The sequence below is a fragment of the Pezoporus occidentalis genome, unplaced genomic scaffold (assembly GCF_034315485.1).
Source record: "Pezoporus occidentalis ecotype Australia unplaced genomic scaffold, CSIRO_AGI_Poc_V1 ctg102, whole genome shotgun sequence".
NCBI lineage: Eukaryota > Metazoa > Chordata > Aves > Psittaciformes > Psittacidae > Pezoporus > Pezoporus occidentalis.
This window is the reverse complement of record NW_026912801.1, coordinates 1343656-1350247: the sequence shown is the minus strand read 5'-3', so window position 1 is coordinate 1350247 and position 6592 is coordinate 1343656.

Below are 6592 nucleotides of genomic sequence, written 5' to 3'. Positions count from 1 at the left end.
GCGGCCAGCGTGCGGCGGCGGCTCCCGGCGCTCTGCCCCCGGGGCGGCGGCGGGGACGGGAGGGGCGGAAAAAAAACCCGCTCAAAACCGAATTAAATCAACCCAAAATCAACCCCGGACCCCGCGGGCATCCCCCCCCCCCCCGCACCGCGGCTCCTTTGTGCGGCGCCGGTCGGTGCCCGGAGCGCGGCTCAGCGCTCCATGGCGGCGGGGCCGTGCGGGCTCGGGCTCGGGCTCGGGCCCCAGCGCTGCTCCCGCCCGGTGCGCGGCGGCGGCGACACTGAGCGCCCCGCGCGGGGCCCGGCGGCCGCACGCGGCAAGGCCCCGCCCCCGGCGCGTTACCAAGGGGACGCCGCCGCGCGTCCTGCGGGGAGGGGCGGGGCCTCCCGCACGCGCGCCCCTTTCGCGGGAGATTTCGAAGCGGGCGCGCCCGCGGCGGCGCGGGACTGCAGCTCCCGGCGTGCACCGCGACAGCCCCGCCGCGTGCGGCCGCGGCTTGGCGCCGCGGGGCATCATGGGAGTTGTAGTCCCGGCTGGGCTTCGCTGGGAGGGAGCCCCCGAGGGCACGAAGGCGCCTTCTCCGCATGGGCTCGGTGTGTGCAGGCAGGGGATGGAGCCGCGGCTGGAGTTCACCCGCGGACAGCCACCACCGGCCGGGAGCCGGGGACATCCCGGTGATGGGCGCAGCCACCGCAGAGCCCCCCGCGGTGTGCGCAGGCAGGCAAGCGCTGCCCTCCTTAGTCCTTTATGCTGTTCCCAAGCCGGGTGGCCCCTTGCCACAGGGAGGGCAGACGGAGGGGACTTTGGGAATCAGCCCATTCACTCTTGCCCGTAATGATGACAGGGAGTGTTACACACACACACGTACAGCTCCCACCACCCGGCACCCATAAAGGCACCCAACATGTGCCCCGGGGCTCATCGCCTCCCCGCTCCTTGCCTCCCAGCCGTGAGCTTTGAAGGGTTTGGTGTCCATTTGGCTTCTTCTCAGGGCCTTCTCAGCTCCTCCATTCAGGATAGGGCCAGCAGCTTCTTAGGTATATGGGGCCTTGGCGTGCAGGAGGAGAGCAAAGCCATTTGAGGAGACTCAGCATCTCCAAACACACGAAGATCCAGTCTCCACTTGTGATCCAGCAAGTGCTGGAAGTAGAGGAATTAAAATAATAGCTAGATATGCTTTCAGGAGAGCAATTCCGCCGTGTAATTATAACACGTATTATCCTCCCTGTGAAAATACGTTATATTGAATCAATTCCCTCTTTGAGCAGGGCTGTTCATACTATTCATTTGTTTCAGTTCAAACATTTTTAGCTCATGGATCTGGCAGGTTCTTGTGCAGCTTTGTGCATTCTCTGCAGCTTATTTATCTGCTTTCTGGGTTGCAATCTAGGCCAGCGATAAGAATAAAACCATTATGGATTTGTGAGCAGCACTTAGATTTTTCAAAGATAATTTAATCAAAGCTATTAGGAAGTCAGGAAGAAAGATGGCTTTTTATTCGGCACCAAGGAAAAAAGAATACAAAAAGGAGCCCTCATTCTTCTCAGATGTTTGAACCACCTCAAGTCACCCACGGGGACTTGAAAGGGGGATGGTGGTTTTGCCGAGGAAGAGATCCATCTTGAAGCAGCCGACTTCAAAAGGTGGGTGTTTTGGCACTGCCTTCAAGAAGACACTATTAAGCAGTTCTGACCTCCCCATTTACATCCTTTTCTGGGTTTTTTCTCCTTTACAGAGGAAAACCACTTTTGTGATTCAGGGAAACCAGTGAATACTTTGCCGGAACATAAATTTCACCCGGCGATGTTGGGAACACAAGGAGAGCCTTAATCTGCTAATGAATGAGCTCTGCAAAGTGAGAGCGGCTCCGCTTCCACATCCAGGGGGATTGAATTGCAAAAAGGAAGCTGGCGGAGGGAGATTTGTAAAAGTCCTTCTGCTTTAGCACGAATAAATAATGCATTGGCTGGGCCCGGGGTGGCCGCGGGCAGCTCCTTCTGCTGCGGCACCGGGGAGCCCGCCCGAAGTTGCTCTTTAAGGTGATGGTGTCCCTTTAATTTACCCTCATTGTTTGGGAAGCCGGCAACGGGAGCGCTGAGCATTTCCATCTCTCATCCTGACAAACGCACGCGGTAATTCCTGGACCAAAATGTCAGCGTGCGCTGGAAATGACTGACCCTCAGAACGAGCAAGATTTGCAAGGGATTAAAACTGGGCCATTACTCTGCTCTTTAAATGCATTCAGGGCTCTGAAAGCCCTATCTGCTTTCCTTCCTTTTGTACCAAAAGTTATTGACTTATCAAGGTTAAAATACATTCAGTATGGCCCAATAAAACGGGGATATCTCCGCATTCGTGCTGTCATTTGCAGGTCCGTTTTCATGGCAACAGGGCTCTTTTCTGCACATTAAACGGTTCAGTTGTGCAAAGTTCAGACATTACATAAACAGAGAGGTAACAACAACGAAAGAAAAAATCAATGAGCTCATAGGCATGGAAAAAGGAGATAGCATTGATCAGGGCCAGCATCAATATTTGGGATCGCTGCCTCCTGCCCCGCGCGCAGCCCTCCTGCGTTGGCAACAGGGACACAAAGAGATGCTGAAGGACACAGCTGGGGGACGGTGCCTTCAACCCCTGCCAGCTCCTGCCCATCATTAATATCACCGCGGCACAGCCAGGGCTGGAGGGGCCGGGTGCTAACGAAGGTGTTGGCATGCAGGTGGGTGCTTCCCGTAGCTCAGTTTTGGCTAACAACCCCCGTTCCCATTCCCCAGCAAATCCCAGGAGGTTTTCCCCATCTCCCAGCTGTTTCCAGATGCGGTTCCCCAAGGGGCACCACAGAGATGAGCACATCCCACAGGCACATGGGGGACATCCACGTGTTGCAGTGCCGGCATCGAGCCGTGGTGGCACCGGCAGCACCGGAGGAGCGAGGCACTGGTGGCGCGGTGGGTGCGGGGTGTTTGGGCAGTGACTTTGATGCTGATGGCAGATGTCAAGCTTTTTGCATCCCAGTCAAATGTGGGGGGGGGTGGAGATGTGGTGAGATTCCGGTGTTAAAACGCTCATTAGAGGACAGGCACCAACATCTGTTGGGAAAGCAAATGGAGAGTGCGGAGCAGAGAAGAGGCGGCCACGGGCAGCCAGGCGTGAAGCGGAAGGAGGAGGAGGAGGAGGAAGGAGAAGGAAGGGATACAGCGGTGGGGGTCTTTCCAAGCTGCTGCTGTGGCACAGAGGATCTGCTGCCCCCCACCCCATGGCCTTGCTCCTGCATCCCAAATCTCACCAAGAGCAGAGTTTGCCCGAGGCCATTGGTCCCATTTGGCTCCTTGTCATGGCCCCTGGGGCAAGAAGCACAAGCGCTGGAGATGGGGGGCACAGAGGGCAGGCAGCTCCTCCAGGGACATAAAGCTCCCCTTTGGGAGAGGAGCCGTGTCCCAGGAGCACCCTCCTCGCTGCATCCCTTGCCAGTGGTCGGGGTGCTGCAGGGGTCATGGAGGCAGAAGCTCCAGCACTCTGTGGCCGCTTCCCCCATCTCCAGTTTATTTATAGATTCAGCAAGTTATTCAAGTGAAACAAATCTCTGTTGCAGTCAGGTCCCGGGGCCAGCGCCTGCCTGCATTATCTCCGTACACGAGGCAGCGTGATTTCTAGAGGGGCATCATCAGCCCAGCAGAGTCAATCCAGCATTCACAGGCTGCAGGAGGAAGGGTTTTTCCAGGGTATGGTGCCAGTGCCCAGGGCGCAGGCAGGGACACAAGAACCACCCTAAGAGCAAGCCAGGACCAACAGTACATGGCACAGGTATAACCGTGCAGGGCTGGGGTGCGTCCTGAACCCCAGCACAGCCCACAGCCCCCATTGATAGCAATGCTGGGAGCGGATGCTCGTTGTCAGCCTGAGTCTATTTTTAATTCCCTGCTTAAAAATATCCCGTCCGGGTCACTGGCACATGATGGATCATGGCTCCTGTGATTTCCCCCAGGGTCTTCCCTGCTTCCAGACAAGGAACAGAGTCAGGATTCCTGTGAGAGCCCTCTGAACTCTTCCTACCCCATAACAGCACCAAGGGGTCATCACAGCACTCACAGTGTGGGGCTTCATGCACAGCCCAGCATTGGCCAGGGAGCATCCCTGTGTCCTTGCTTTTCCCTGTCCCCCTCCCTGTTCCCTGAGAGGAGCACCTGGTTCCCTGCCGCTGATGGAGCAGATCCTGTGCCTTTTTCTTTCCTCCCCATTTGTATTGAGTGTAAAATTCAACCTTGCTCAAAAGCTGGGGCAAAAGCCCTTGTGATGGGGACAGGAACACAAGGGAGAGAGGATTGCAGCCTGTGGTGCTTTTTCTAAGCCCTGTTAGTCACGAGGCTCTGATGCCGCCGGAGATACGGCGCTGAGTGACAGGTGATTTGGTTTTATCTCACCTGGGAATGTTTCATATCCGGCACGGGGCCGATTCACAGCCTCTTTGTGTGGAGCGCTCAGCAGCATCGCTGGGCAGAACCGCGGTTGGGAGGGCTCGAGGGGTCCCCGGGCTCCCCAGCCATAGCAGAGGGTACCGTCACCCTCTCCCATGGCCAGCGCATCCTCTGCGATGGTCCTCAGGGCACCTTCCAGCCCACAGAGCCCCATGGAGCAGAGCTGCTTCCTCCCTTGGAGCTCAGAGATCCGTCACTGGGATCCACCGGCTCCTTGGCCAAACCCCTTTGGTTTTGCGATGTTCTTGGAAGTAGGAGATGATCAGGGCTCGGTGCGATGCTGCTGCTGGGTTTGCTCCCTCCCCATCCCTTGTGTCCGCTGTTACGTACCTCATTCCTGCATGGATTTTTTTTAGTCCCCTTCCATTGCTCTGCAGCGAGTTTCCTTCTCCCCCGCATCACTCGATTACGACGCTTAATTGCGTTTGCCGAGTGGAGCTGGCCTGAGCTGTCAGCCTGGATTACAGGGTGCTCTGCACTGAGCGGGGCAGCCCCAGGGGAGCGCCTGTCTGTGGGCAGCTGGGCGGCGGAATCAGAGCAAGCAGGAGATTCCCAGGAGATCTTCACCTTTAACTTCCCTGCTGCTTTCCCCTCCGAATCTGCTGACATTTGGAAAAGGGGAATCAGTGCAATTTGCTTGTTTCAGCAAGTTCCCCTTCTCCCCTGTGTTGCTCCCAGCTCCATATGGCTCTGCTGGGCTGGCAGTGGACCCAGCACCTTGAGGGCACTGCCTGGGGAAGGGGGGAAGAAGGATGTGAATGTTCCCTGAGCCCACCACGGTGGGACAGCCCCCTGTCCATGACACCAGACGATGCCCCACGGCTCCCAGGGACTGGAAGCAGAGCCCCTCATGCTCTCAGGCAGGGAAGCACCGGATTCCACCCTCCTGTCAGTCACCGACGGGAGCTGATTTATTAAAAATGCATCAAGCCCGTTGTCGGTGTCGTTGCTCTGATAAGAGCATCGTCTCCCGCGACAACCGCGCTCCGCTCGCGTCTGTGCTCCCCTCACTCAGCCAGCTCCTGCCATGGCACCCGCGTGCAGGGGGGGGAAGGATCCCCACGCTCTGCATGTTCATTTACATCAGGTTGCTGCAGGCAAATGCGCTGATGCTCTGGGAGGCATCAAAGCCGAGCTGGGAGCTCCGGGAAGGCAGCACCGTGCTGGGGAAGTGATGGGCAAAGCCCGTCCAGCCTGGCTGTGGCACCAGGCTCACATCTGCCCCCCCCATCAGCATCGTGGCTCCTTCTCCTCCCAGGATCAGGGGGTCCCTTCCCAAGGAGAGGGGCCCGATGACCCGCAGCGCCCAGGGAAGATTAATGGAGACGTATGGAGCGGACGAGCGGCTCCATCCCTGCATGATGTATTCCAGCCCACGGCCGTAAATCCGGTTATGGAGCAGAGACACCGGCTGCCCTGGCGCGGCAGAGGTCAGCGGGGCAGGCGCGGGGCTGGGATTGATCCGTGGCCTCCCTGTCTCCCAGTGTTTTCCCAATAGCGTTTGTTTAGGGGGCTCCAGCTCCCAGCAGGATTTATTAGGGTGAAGTTGGAAGGAAAGGGAAAGGAATGGAAAACCCCCCCTCTCAGCTGGGAACCCTTAGGAGATGGATTGGAGGGGGCTGTGGATGTGATGGGGGCTGTCCCCAGCCCCATAGCCCTCTCCCCAGCCCCCTGCCCACAGGGGATTGCTTACCCAAAGATGCTCCAGTTTGGGTCATCAGAGGTTTCTCCCCATTTTGGCACCGTCTTGGGACAATGTGACATGGATGCTGCGGGTACCAAAATATCCTGTCCCTGTGGGATGCTGCCTGGTCCCACTCCAAAGCTCAGCAGAATGATGCAGGCACGAGGCTGTGAGAGCCCCAGAGATGCCTGGTGGTAATGATTGACATCAGTGGTTCTGCAGGAGAGAAATAAAAGCCTCATCATGGCCATCAGCTGGGAAAGCTGCTCCTGGCCCCCCAGCATCACCCCAGGGTGGCACCATGATGGGCTGTTCCCATCCCTGGGGCAGCAAGAAGGGAGCTGGAACTGGTACCTGGCACCGAGAGGATGCTGAGGGCACACGGGGACACCCACAGTGGGGTGATGGCCAGGGCAGGGTGTGGGAGGGC